The sequence below is a fragment of the Pan troglodytes genome, chromosome 22, assembly GCF_028858775.2.
Source record: "Pan troglodytes isolate AG18354 chromosome 22, NHGRI_mPanTro3-v2.0_pri, whole genome shotgun sequence".
Taxonomy (NCBI): Eukaryota; Metazoa; Chordata; class Mammalia; order Primates; family Hominidae; genus Pan; species Pan troglodytes.
The window spans coordinates 21,954,957-21,968,735 of NC_072420.2; the positions used below are offsets into that span (position 1 = coordinate 21,954,957).

At 35.3% G+C, this 13,779-nt stretch overlaps 2 long non-coding RNA genes across 2 annotated transcripts in view; one reads left to right on the forward strand and one right to left on the reverse strand.

The window, feature by feature from the left end:
* LOC134809223 (uncharacterized) overlaps positions 1–13,779 on the forward strand; it is a 134,278-nt gene that overhangs the window by 92,313 nt on the left and 28,186 nt on the right. The gene's annotated exons all lie outside the window — the stretch shown is intronic.
* On the reverse strand, positions 1,694–2,557 carry LOC134809229 (uncharacterized). Its single transcript, XR_010154421.1, has 2 exons — positions 2,071–2,557; positions 1,694–1,913 (listed from the first exon to the last, which is right to left on the reverse strand). It is a non-coding gene; the product is annotated as an uncharacterized LOC134809229 (long non-coding RNA).

A 13,779-nucleotide genomic window follows, 5' to 3' on the forward strand; every position in this document is an offset into this window, starting at 1 on the left:
TTGAAAAGATTAACAAAATAGACCACTAGCCAGACTGATAAAGAAGAAAAGAGAGAAGAATCAAATAGATGCAATTAAAAAATGATAAAGGGGATATCACCACTGATCCCACAGAAATACAAACTACCATCAGAGACTGCTATAAACACCTCTATGCAAATAAACTAGAAAATCTAGAAGAAATGGATAAATTCCTGGACACATACACCCCCCCAAAACTAAACCAGGAAGAAGTTGAATCCCTGAATATACCAATAACAAGTTCTGAAATCAAGGCAGCAACTAATAGCCTACCAACCAAAAAAATCCCAGGACCAGATGGATTCAGAGCCAAATTCTACCAGAGGTACAAAGAGGTCCTGGTACCATTCCTTCTGAAACGATTCCAGACAATAGAAAACGAGGGACTCCTCCCTAACTCATTTTAGGAGGTCAGCATCATCTGGATATCAAAACATGGCAAAGACACAACAAAAAAAGAAAATTTCAGGCCAATATCCCTGATGAACATCGATGTGAAAATCCTCAATAAAATACTGGCAAACCAAATCCAGCAGCACATCAAAAACCTAATCCACCACATTCAAGTTGGCTTCATCCCTGGGATGCAAGGCTGATTCAACGTATGTAAATCAATAAATGCAATTTGTCACATAAACAGAACCAATGACAAAAAACCACATGATTATCTCAATAGATGCAGAAAAGGCCTTCGATAAAATTCAACACCTCTTCATGCTAAAAACTCAATAAATTAGGTATTGATGGAACGTATCTCAAAATAATGAGAGCTATTTGTGACAAACTCACAGCCAATATCATACAGAATGAGCAAAAGCTGGAAGCATTCCCTTTGAAAACTGGCACAAAGACAAGGATGCCATCCCTCACCACTCCTATTCAATTTCTGTATTTTTGAAGGCATTTCACACAACAGCAATGTTAATATATGTGCAAATTTAACAATAATAAGTTAGTAAGGTACAACCACATGTACAGAATTTTGGCATAGAAGGTTGGGAATTACCATTGCTAAAATAAAGTATAGCTAAGAGTATAATGTAAATTACAAACAACTTTCTTCACTACAGTATAAGTTAAGCTTAATGGTGGAACAAATTTTAAATAGTCAGTATCTTTAAGAACTTTAATAAAACAACAAATAATACATAAAATGCATTAAAATTTACATGTTATATATTTTGAACTAGTTTAGTGAAAATATATAAACAAATCACTGGTATACTGTGACGTGTGCATAATTGTGTGTGTGTGTGTGTGTGTGTGTGTAAGCCTTCTTGTATATCCATCATTAAATGTTAACAAATATCTTGTCTGATCCACATATTTTGACAAGATAGCATAACACAATAATATGATATTTTATCCATATAAAGTTTCAGTTTCTGAAATACAGATGAAAACTACTATCTTGATGTAAATTTGAGTAGAAATTCCTCCATATTGAGCTCTTGGAAGGCTTCCTTCTGTGGTTATAATCAATCAATGAAGAACATTCCCCAACTGGAGTGCACATAACTGAGATCTCTACATGTGTAATGAAATAACAACCAAATGTACATTTGTGATTCTCTACACAAGTGTATATTCATCACCATAAGTTTTACACTTTAATACCCATTGTGTGATTTTCAAGACTGACTTCTGAGAAGACAATAAAAAAAGAAATTGCTCTAATAGAACATTTATTCTGGAACAAAGTAAGGGTTATTGGTTTTTTGCTTCTTTTTCATTTATATTCTGCAGCCTTTACCAAGTCACCTCTACTTTTCCCAAGCCTCTTGTTTTTCTGTGAGGTCCTCTTTGTGGCGAGTAGTCTAGCCATAGAAGGCTAGTCGAATGTCTAGCATGGCATTTGCGATGTCACAGGTTTCCTTTCTCCTCTGAAGAATCTAATGAAAGGGGAAGTCGTTCTTTAGTACAAACATTTCTAATCTATTTAATTATAATAATAAAGTGAATCATAGTGGAATAAGTGAGAGACAGGACTAGTTGGATTTCCTAGGCTAAGAATTCCTAAGCCTAGCTGGGGAAGGTGACCACACCTACCTTTAAACACGGGGCTTGTAACTCAGCTCACACCTGACCAATCAGGTAGTAAAGAGGACTCACTAAAATACAAATTAGGCTAAAAGCAGGAGGTAAAGAAATAGTCAAATCATCTATCAGCTGAGAGAACAGGGGGAGCAACAATGATGGGGATATAAACCCAGGCATTTGAGCAGGGAGCGGCAACCCGCTTTGGATCCCCTCCCATCGTATGGGAGCTCTGTTTTCACTCTATTAAATCTTGCAACTGCACACTCTTCTGGTCAGTGTTTTTTACAGCTCTAGCTGAGCTTTTGCTTGCAGTCCACCACTGCTGATGGTTGTCATCGCAGACCCGCGGCTGATGTCCACCACTCCAGATCCGGCAGGGTGTCCTCTGCGCTCCTGATCCAGCGAGGCACCCATTGCCACTCCCAACCAGGCTAAAGGCTCGCCATTGTTGCTGCACAGCTAAATGCCCGGGCTCGTCCTGATGGAGCTGAACACTGGTTGCTGGGTTCCACGGTTCTCTTCTGTGACCCACTGCTTCTAATAGAGCTATAACACTCACCAAGATTCCATTCCTTGGAATCCGTGAGGCCAAGAACCCCAGGTCAGAGAACAAAAGACTTGCTGCCATCTTGGGAGCGGCCTGCCCCATCTCAGGAGCCCTAAGAACAAAGATCGTCCAGTAACATAAGCACTTTTAATTCACCCATAGCTTTTATTATAACATATTTAATAACATAATAACTTTGTATCAACTTAAAAAGTGCAGTGCTATACAATTTAGAAATAAACTTTAGTTTCTCGGTTTACTTAACAATTCACTCTTTTTAACTTAAAATATCCTCTAAAATCTCTATGATTCAGAGATGCTGAGTATTATATTTCAGCTGGAAAGAATTTAAAACTATTTATGAAAATCTATTTAAATAAATTTAGTAAGTTCAATTGCCAAAATGAAGAAGGTTGCAAAATAAACAGCTTAGATGCTTATTCTATGAATAATTTTAGCTTTGTCTTCAAGGGCTATGTTTTAAACATCGTTTTGTGGACACTCAGCAATCCGTTTTGATTTAGTCATTTATTGGTGATTACCTCTTGATTCATCAAAGTAGAAATCCTGGTTGGTTCTGGCGTGCTTCATTTATGCAAAATTTGGTTAAGTCAAAAAGGACCATTCTTGCAGTGTGGTTACCATCAACATTATTAGCCTCATATGTTTAGGAAAATTACCTGTTTCATGGCTAAAATTTTTGCAAATTATTATACCCATGTGAAATCATATGAAATATACAGTGGTATGTGTGGGGATACAGGGAGACTTATCTGGATCATGGTGACTAACATATAAATATTAGCCATTTCAGTGAGCCTCCACAGATTCAACAGATGTATTTTAACAAGTTGTACTGACATTAGTATTATATATAACATTATATGTAATATATAATGATATATATGATGTTATACATCTAACCAAATAAAACAAAGTAATTATAAATAGAGAGAGAGAGAGGGAATGTACTCAAAATAGAATGAAAAGTAGGTGTAGAAAAAAATCAATGAAATCAGAAATCTCCATTTGGCAATCATGTTAGTAATAATTAACTCAAACATCTATGGATGTTATCACTAGTATACAAAAGTTGGATGAACATTGAAATACTTGCATAGTTTTAAAGTACTTCCCTCCAGAATTCTTATCAATTATAAAGAGGGCAAGAGTAACATCACAGCAGAGATAGCTAGCACACTAGTATAACTGAGTGATCAAAGTCAATATTCCCAGAGATGCGATAGATTGACAGGCAATGATAAGAACACAGAATTACTTCTGTGATATTCCTGCCAAAAATGCGTAACATGAATCTCATCAGGAAAAAACATCAGATAAACCCAAATCGAGGAATATTTTACAAAATAACTGGCTTATAGTCTTCAAAAATATAAGGTCATAAGAATCAAAGAAGCATTGAGGAATTATTTCCTCAATGCTAAAGAGACATGACGATCAATGCAAGGAGTGATCCAGGATCAGATTTATTTTAGGATATTATTGGGACATTTGGCAAATTTGAATGGGATGTCTTGGCAAGGAGTTTTGTGGGACTACTTTGTACTGTGCTTGTAATTTCTCATAAAGCTTGAAATTATATCAACACACACAAAAAATTGAACTGATACTATTATTAATATGTCAAGTGACTCCTAGCCTATTGGAGGGTATACTAATAAAATAAAATTGTGATAAAAATTTGGGACTGAGGGTTATTTATTGTTCAATCCTGTGTTAGGCATATTTCTTTTCTTACATAAAGTAAGTGTTCCAATTTCTTGACTGAAACACAGATACACTAATTGGGGAGAGTTAGAATTGTTCTGTGATTAACCACAGTGCTGACAATCCAAAGGAAAATGTATTAAATTCATTTCTGCCAGATTTTTTAATGAATTACTCATCTGCATCACAATGCTATCCAATTGTATGTCTATTGCACATGAAATATATTTGATTATCTTTTATTTAAAATTATTAGATTCCACCATATTTAGCCATATAACTATGATGACATTTTCTAGCATTTTACTGTTTCACATTTGAAGCAGTCTGAGTAAGATAATATGATTCATAGTATCATTGTTCTGATTAGGATGTTGAGACGAGATTTTCTAACACAAACTTAAAATCACCTCTTGTCACAAATATTACTTTAAATGGGAAAAACTGCAATTACTTTTGCACTAACCTAATATAAATGACCTTACATCACATGTCCAGCAGTTTATTACTTATCAACTTTAAAATAATTGTGAAATTGTAAATGATTGCCATATTGCTTTTTTTATAGACTGTCTCAGGTATAGAGAGATATATAACAATTTGAAAAGACCCAATGAAATGTAAGTGTGTTTATTGTACAATAAGCTTCACCCCATGAAATTTTACTCAGATCACAATGAAATGTATTTTATTCACCATTTCAGGAAAAGAAATTACCAGTAAACCTTCTGAATGTTATGTTTATTCAAGTTCATTATGGTTGAAAAGAAAATAGGTTTCCTTTGTAGTTGCATTTTTTCAATTTCAGTAAAACAAAATGAGATTATATTAGTTGTATGAAAACACCTGAGTTCATGTATACAAATCTTGTTTTCAAGATTAAGTATAAGTGAAAAGTTATTTAAAGAATATTATTATCTTTTGCACTCTACCAGGAATGGTGAAGAAAGGGATACGTAGAAATTTATTTTTAGAATCTGTGCTGCACAATTCTTGTTAAAGCCTAAGATTTACATTTGGAGAAAGAAATCTCATAATCACAAATTCTAGCCATCCCTTGTATTACTTTTTATAAATTATAGTAAACAGATGTGAGGTATTTATTTAGAGAATGTTTCAGATATTGATAATGACAAATTTGATGTACTTTTCTAAAATTTCAAATATAGTTGTAATAATGGACTTTTATGATAGATGCAATGCCATAATTTGATTGGACTGTTTCATTTTTCCCCCTGGCACATAAAAGACTCCATTTTGTTAGTCCCCTATCAGCTGGCTGGGACCATGTGGCAAGTAGAATATGGGCGGAAGTTATATAGTGCACTTCCAGTTCTGGCACTATGATATCATACACATTCTTCTTATACTTATTTTTTAGTAGCAGGAGGCAAAAGACTCAGTGGAGGATGGCAAGAGCCAAAGTGGTCCCAGAACCAATATATGGAAAGTATCTCCTTCCCTATTCACCCCTTGAAGGAAGAATCAGAATGTCCTGAATGTCCTGGATGGATAGAGATGTCCTGTAGATTGTCTGACCAAGAACATCCACATTGAACTTTGCATGAGTGAGAAATGAACTTTAATGATGTTAATCCATTGTGATTTGGGATTGTTATAGCAGCTCATGTCTGTCTAAAGCAGCTTTCTACTTTAATCATGAGGTTACCTGGAAACAAATGGGGTATGTTTGTACAAAAGTACGTCATAGTGTATAAATTTCTCATTAATTGTCAAGCATAGAGTAACTGCATTTTCCCTCCCATTTTTTGCAGGTATTTTGTAAGGATGATATACATTAAAAGCAAAGTATTCTGATGTTGATTTATTTCTAAAAGGAACTTGAATCAACACAGATTTGGCCAAGGTTTCTAACCATCTATATCTATAGTAGCATGCCACCAATGCATATAAGACATTTAACCCTAGGGACAAGACATTATCTGAGATCCAAATTATGAAAATATTAGGTCTAATGTGCCAAATATTATCTTTAGATATTAATACCCACATAAATTATATAAAGTTTAATCTGTAGAGGTTGATGGTTGGCAAGTTCCTCACGCATTGATCCTTCAGAGAGCAATTTAAGGTCTCTTACCACACTAACAGAATACACAACTAATATTTACACAGTGCTGGGCAGTACAGAGAACATTTTCCATAGATTATCCAGTTTACTCCTCACAGCCAAGCTAGAAACTGAGAATTCCGATCAGTTCTATATTACAGGTTAAGAAACACAGCCAAGTGGTAGTTATTCTGAGACAGTCTTATAAGGAACTGCTTTACTTTATTCACCAAAGTAGCTTCAATACTTATTCCAGTGTCTGTTAAATGGTAAACACCAGAAAGAAATTCTCCAAAGAGCTAAATAAGCAAAGAACTAAATAAACAAGGATATCTTTCATGTCCTCTGATCCTACACCCATTCTGTGTGCCCATAACTCCCCTGGTATTTTAGTTGTATATCTTTCCTGGGGCTCTTACTGTACTTTTTTCTTGCATCTCCAAGAAATGTAGACTATATGCCCTATAATGACTCGATGAATAACTTAATTCTCCTCCTAAATTGAGGAAACTGGAACTCAAATGAACTCTTGGAACTTGTTCTAATTTTGTACTGGAGCAACCATAAACTGACAGATAAAGTATCCCAGTGCTTAGCAAACCCCACTACTCAATTTCAACCTTATGAATATTTTCTAATAGTAAGAGATGAAAGTAAGAAAAATTAAAAACATATCTCAATTTCCAACTCTAAAAATTAATGTTCACTCCTATCCAATCTCAAAATGTTGCCTCAGCCTGGCTAGGAAAAACAATGATCTCAGTAGAACCTTCAAGATTAAAAGAACACTGTATTGTCTGAGTTAATCAATCATGTTCTAAGGAGAAACTTTCTTAGTTATTCACTGTTATCTAAGCAGAATTCCTCATCCCATTAATGTTTCAAGAATGGGATTTCAGGTTTATAAGTAAAGGTTATAATGTAAACGCAGCTTTTTAATACATTTAACATTTAGTGGCTTCCTATGCTTAAATATAGGGGAAAAACAGTAGAATGCATTACTTTTCCAGCTTTACTTATTTAGGGAAAAAGAAGAGAAGGGATGCATCTTCAGCAATTGGGGGACATCAAAATAATTGACATTGATAGTAAATCTAGTAGCTATAATTGTAGACAGACATATAGGGAATTGTTTCTTTCAGATCAAAAATTCAATTTCTTTTAACACATCAAAGTTATTAATTTATGTTCAATTTAGTTTGAAGTCTAGCTTTAGTTTTGTATTGGGGTCTTTTTAAAATTTACAATTTATGAAAGGTCTGTAGCCCTATTCTCATCCAGTTAATTCAACAGGAGCTACTTATGTTGTCTTATTTTCCATGCATTAAAGATGGATGGGGATCTACCCCCTACCTAAATGTTAAACTGCACCAGAAGGTGATGTGTACAATTCAAATTAAAAGAAACTCCATTGTCAGTTTGTTTCTATGTGACTGGAAGATAAGGTAGAAAGAAGTTAAAATTCATTTGTATTTTGAGAATTTTACAAGAGTGGCTAATTTAACTCTCAAGATAACATCATATGAAATATATACTGGTTCTCTCTCTTTCTCACCATCTCCCTTGCCCCATTTTAGTGTAAGTTTAGGAAAGTGAAACTTTAAAACTTTAATTATGTCAATAATTACTCAGAGCTTTTTCTGCCTGATTCCAAAGTCACTAGTTTATTTTTTTATATAAGAAAATAAGGAGTTTCATCAATTAGATCCCTGCACTGGGGGCTCCTTCTTATAGGATGACATTGAGGAAAATAGCACAACCTGCTTTGAGAGAATAACTCCTCCTAAATATAACTGATTAATCCTTCTCTTTTGAAGACCAAAAAAGGGATTAAATCAAGATTCAATAGAGAATTCCGATAACTATTTGCATCTTTTACTTGTCCAATCTTTGATAGTATGCTTGTATCTGTTATTCTGGATGTAAAACGTATCATTAAATTGTACTTACATAAAACACGAATTGTGACCTAAACTTCAACTAAACTTTGTCTCCCATCGTCTCTTTAAACAGCATTTGGTGAATATAATCTGACTTGCTCCTTCATGGAAACTCCTATAGATTGATTGGCCTTTCTGCTCTCTTATAGGAAATAAACAAATGTATGATTCTCATTGCCTCAAGAAGTCTGATTTAAGGACATTAAATGTTCAGTCCAAGATGTGAATCAATACTATGAATCTTATTTAATATAAAATCTTCCTCCCTTTTAAGATAAGAACTTGATTGAATTTGAAAGACTGCTGTATAAGACAAGAAGATTTAAGGGTCAGACAGTTGGGTTCAGTGATTTGCATTTATTTTCCTTTTTGTTCACTCCCTCCCCCAAATTAACTAGCCAGCATATCTGTGCACCAGTGTTGGTTGAGTGGGACCAGCTACAGGTAAGGGGACAGGCAACCTTTTATTTGATTGGGTCTCACTATGACTTGGCTGCACTCTCACAGAATCTGGCAAACATTTCTTTAGAAATCTCCTTCTTAGGCTCCTCTCTCCTGCAGTTATCTCACTTTGAAAGGAAACATCTCTGCATCTTTAATAAAAGTGGTTACGTACAACACTCCTTAACCCTAGGCACCTGGTAGCCCCCTGCAGTTTCTTTTTGTTGAGATTTCCCACCTATCTAGGCAGCCTTGTTGGACAGGACAAGAGGTAACTGCTCCCCAGATTACCCCCTCCTACATGGCATGTGTCTGAATCGTGAGAAAAACACACCTTTTGTCTCACCACTCTGGAGTATCAGGGCAGTCCAGGGTACTCCAGGGTACTAAGACTCTCTTGGCCCTGCCCTACTAGAAATCCACAGACCAGAATGATCCCAAATGCAGATGGAGCCGCTGAAGCTCTAGAGAATCCCGCTGCCCTTTAACTGAAAGGGGGATTATCACTCCCTTCTCCTTCCTGGGAGACGAGATGGAAATAACAGTATTCCTTTCTGCAGAATAGCCTCCCACAATCATTCAGCTTTTCTAATTTTTTAAATGTTAGTTGAAAGAGAAAGAAATGCTTAAGAGTCATGAAATAAGTTTAGATGTGTTTTTGTTGTTGTTATTGTTGTTGTTAACTATGCATGTTGATTTGTCTGTTTTGGACTCTCATAAAGGATACTGGCACCTCAATTGAAACTCAGACCACGAGAGTTAAATTTAAGCATTCTATTACAGGTATTTGATAATTTTACCATTTGTCAAGATATCATGGCTAGCCATAAAAAACATGGGTCATAAGTAGAAAAAGCAGGGAGTGAACATATCTGAAGACTGTTTTATGCTAATGTGAAGGATAATAAGGTATTAGATCTCAAACCTACATGTAAATATTAAAACAGGCACTATATATGCCAGGCAAACAAATAACACTCTGCGTATATTTAATAGGAAGAAATATAATGCAGAGAATTAGAAGCTTACATGATATTTTGGAAGAGCTGGGGAATCCAAGTCCCGAGAAACACCTCGCATATTATCTCAACTGCTGGTAGAGCCAAAATGAATAATTTGCTCATCTGGAAACAGAGAGCAACATCTTTCATCTAATGTCTATAGATCTCCTAGTACTTACCTCCATGGAGAATGCACTAAAGAATAATGGCTTTCTTTCTCTTTTTTTTTTTTTCCTTCAATTTTTGAGATGGAGTCTAGCTCTGTCTCCCAGGCTGGAGTTCAATGACGCAATCTCAGTTCACTGCAAACTCCACCTCCTGGGTTCAAGAGATTTTCCTGCCTCAGCCTCCCAAGTAGCTGGGATTACAGGCGCCCACCACCAAACCCAGCTAATTTTTGTGTTTTTAGTAGAGACGGGGTTTCACCAGGTGCCTGGCTGGTTTTGAACTCCTGAGCTCAGGTGATCCACCTGCCTTGGCCTCCGAAAGTGCTGGGATTACAGGTATGAGCCATTGCACCAGCAGGAATGATGGCTTTCAATGCCTCTCATCAGCAAAGCCTAACTTACAGCACAACTAAAAGGGATTACCCTGTGTTCCCCAGGGAAGAGTGTAGGAGGGGGAGAAAATAGTGCTGAGTGAACAACAGACATTCCCACACAGAGATGAACATAACTTCAGTTGCTAAAACCTAGCAAAGATAAAGTGGAAAAAATTCTTAAAACCAAGTTTGGCAGTAGGAGTGAAAAATTATAAATCATCACAGCAACATGTGACCTCAAATAAACACATGAATTAACAAAAACTCTGCAAAAATGCTCCCATACTTTGATATGAAAGAACATAGAATTGAGTTAGTTCTAAGAAAGTCTGTGTACATGTGGATACATAGATAAAATTATCTGAAGGATAATTGCTGTGGATGTCAATCTATCATCTTCAAAAACATGTGAACTGAATTAACCAATTATCATAGTACTTTTCAATTTTCCAGTAAAAGTGATCTTCCTTTAGAGAAAGCACATTATCAGATTTATCTTTTATGAATCTGAGATATGATGAAGGAGAATGCATTGTAACAGGCTTAAACTCATCTACTTTTAATTTTTTTTTGAAAATATTTAATGTGTCATTACTTATCCTGTTCAATATGTTGACTTAAATCTTTTTTTTTTTTTTTTGTACTTTAAGTTCTGGGATACATTGTCTCAGCCCAAAATCTCCTTAAGCTGATGAGCCACTTCAGCAAAGTCTCAGGATACAAAATCAATGGGCAAAAATCACAAATATTCCTATATACCAATAATAGACAAACAGAAAGCAAAATCATGAGCAAACTCCCATTCACAATTGCTACAAAGAGAATAAAATACCTAGGAATACAACTTACAAGGGATCTGAAGGACCTCTTCAAGGAAAACTATAAATCACTGCTCAAAGAAATAAGAGAGGACACAAACAAATGGAAAAACATTCCATGCTCATGGATAAGAAGAGTCAATATCGTGAAAATGGCCATACTCCCCAGAGTAATTTACAGATTCAATGCGATTCCCATCAAGCTACTATTGAGTTTCTTCACAGAATTAGAAAAAACTATGTTAACTTTCACTTGGAAGCAAAAAAGAGTTTGTGTAGTCAAGACAATCCTAAGCAAAAAGAACAAAGCTGGAGGCATCGCACTACCTGACTTCAAACTATACTACAAAGCTACAGTAACCACAACAGCATGGTACTGGTACCAAAACATATATAGACCAATGGAACAGAACAGGGACCTCAGAAATAACACAAAACATCTACAACCATCTGATCTTTGACAAACCTGACAAAAACAAGCAATGGGGAAAGGACTCCCTATTTAATAAGTGGTGTGGGGAAAACTAGCTAGCATATGCAGAAAACTGAAACTGGACCCCTTCCTTACACCTTATACAAAAATTAACTCAAGATAGATTAAAGATTTAAATGTAAGACCTAAAACCATAACAATCCTAGAAGAAAACCTAGGCAATACCATTTAGGACAAAGGCATGGGCAAAGACTTCATGACTAAAACACCGAAAGCAATGGCAACAAAAGCCAAAATTGACAAATGGGACCTAATCAAACTAAAGAGCTTCTGCACAGCAAAATAAACTATCATCAGAGTGAACAGACAACCTACAGAGGGGGAAAATTTATGCAATCTATCCATCTGACAAAGGGCTAATATCCGGAATCTACAAGGAACTTAAATTTACATGAAAAAAACAAACGACCACATCAAAAAGTGGGTGAAGGATATGAACAGACACTTTTGAAAAGAAGAAATTTATGGGGCCAACAAACAAATGAAAAAAGTTCATCATCACTGGTCATTAGAGAAATGCAAATCAAAACCACAATGAGATACCATCTCACACCTGTTAGAATGGTGATCATTAAAAAGTCAGGAAACAACAGATGCTGGAGAGGATGTGGAGAAATAGGAATGCTTTTATACTGCTGGTGGGAGCGTACATTACTTCAACCATTGTGGAAGATAGTGTGGCTATTCCTCAAGGATCTAGAACTAGAATTACCAACCCAGCCATCCCATTACTGGGTATATACCCAAAGGATTATAAATCATTCATTTAATTTTTTTATACTCACCAAACACTTCAGCAAATATCTCAAGTAAATAAAAAAATGTTTTAACAGAAAATGACATAAAAACTTGCTCCTGATAGCAGTGCTTGTGTGTTAGTTGTCTCTCTATTAACTGGCAACACATAGCAGATATTCTTTAAAGCATACCAAAGTAATAGAATAGCAGAGACATCTAACAATTTAACATAGTGCACACTTCATTAACTTTATCAAGGAGCCAGTGACATACACCACAGTATATTCTGGAGTGTTTATTTTACACACACACACACACACACCATGACAAATGGCGTTTAAGAAATGAGACATTCTGATTTTTAAAAGCTATTGCCCTGCTGGAGAACCGCTCAAACCCAGGAGGTGGAGGTTGCAGTGAGCTAAGATTGCACCATTGCACTCCAGCCTGGGTGACAACAGTGAAACTCCGTATTAATAATAATAATGATAATAAATAAAAGCAATTGCCCTGAAAGCAGAATATTTTGTATTCTATTGTTCACAATATTAAACCCAGAAACTTGTATTTGGCAAATGTAAAGCCAAGTGTAACATATTATTTATTGCTCTCTTCAGACTGGTGTAGGGACTTAGCTTTCACTTAAAATGCTAATAGTACCGTTTCTTCAAACAATGTAAAATGAGCTTTCAAGTAAAAAAATGTGTTTTTCTTGGGTGACTGCTATCCTTTAAAAAAAATAAACAGGGAAATATGTCTGCAATTGAAAAAAAAAATTGATTCGGACAGATTTTAAGCATTTTTTGCCAAGAGCTATATTTTGTATCAATGTGTATGTAGAATAATAAATATTATAAGAGTTAAAAAAACTATTGTTTGAAGTTATGCTTTTTAACTGACAGCAATTTCAAAGAACAGTAAATAAGAAAAAAACTTTCTAAGCACTGTGTGTCCTTTTGTTTTATTCTCTCATTTTGCTAGTTTCTTCTGTTCATTATTAGTTTCCATAATTCACTTCTAGCAGGTCCTCATTCCTCTAATCCTTTGCAAAAGTGGTGGGATTTATCTCTGGTTATTGTGTTAGTCAGGTTTCTCCAGAGGAATAGAAAGAAACATTTGGATGTACGTATATACTACTCAACTTACTATGAAGTTATGTCCTGACAAATCCGTCATGAGTTGATAATATCATGTCAAAAATACATTTAATACACCTAACCTATGGGACATCATAGCTTAGCCTAGCCTATCTAAACGTGTTCAGAACACTTAGCATACACTTAGGCAAAATCATGTAACACAAAGCGTATTTTACAAAAAAGTGCTGAATACCTCATGTAATTTATTGAAAACTGTACTAAAGGTGAAAAACAAGATGATTGTATGGTATTTTAGTCCAT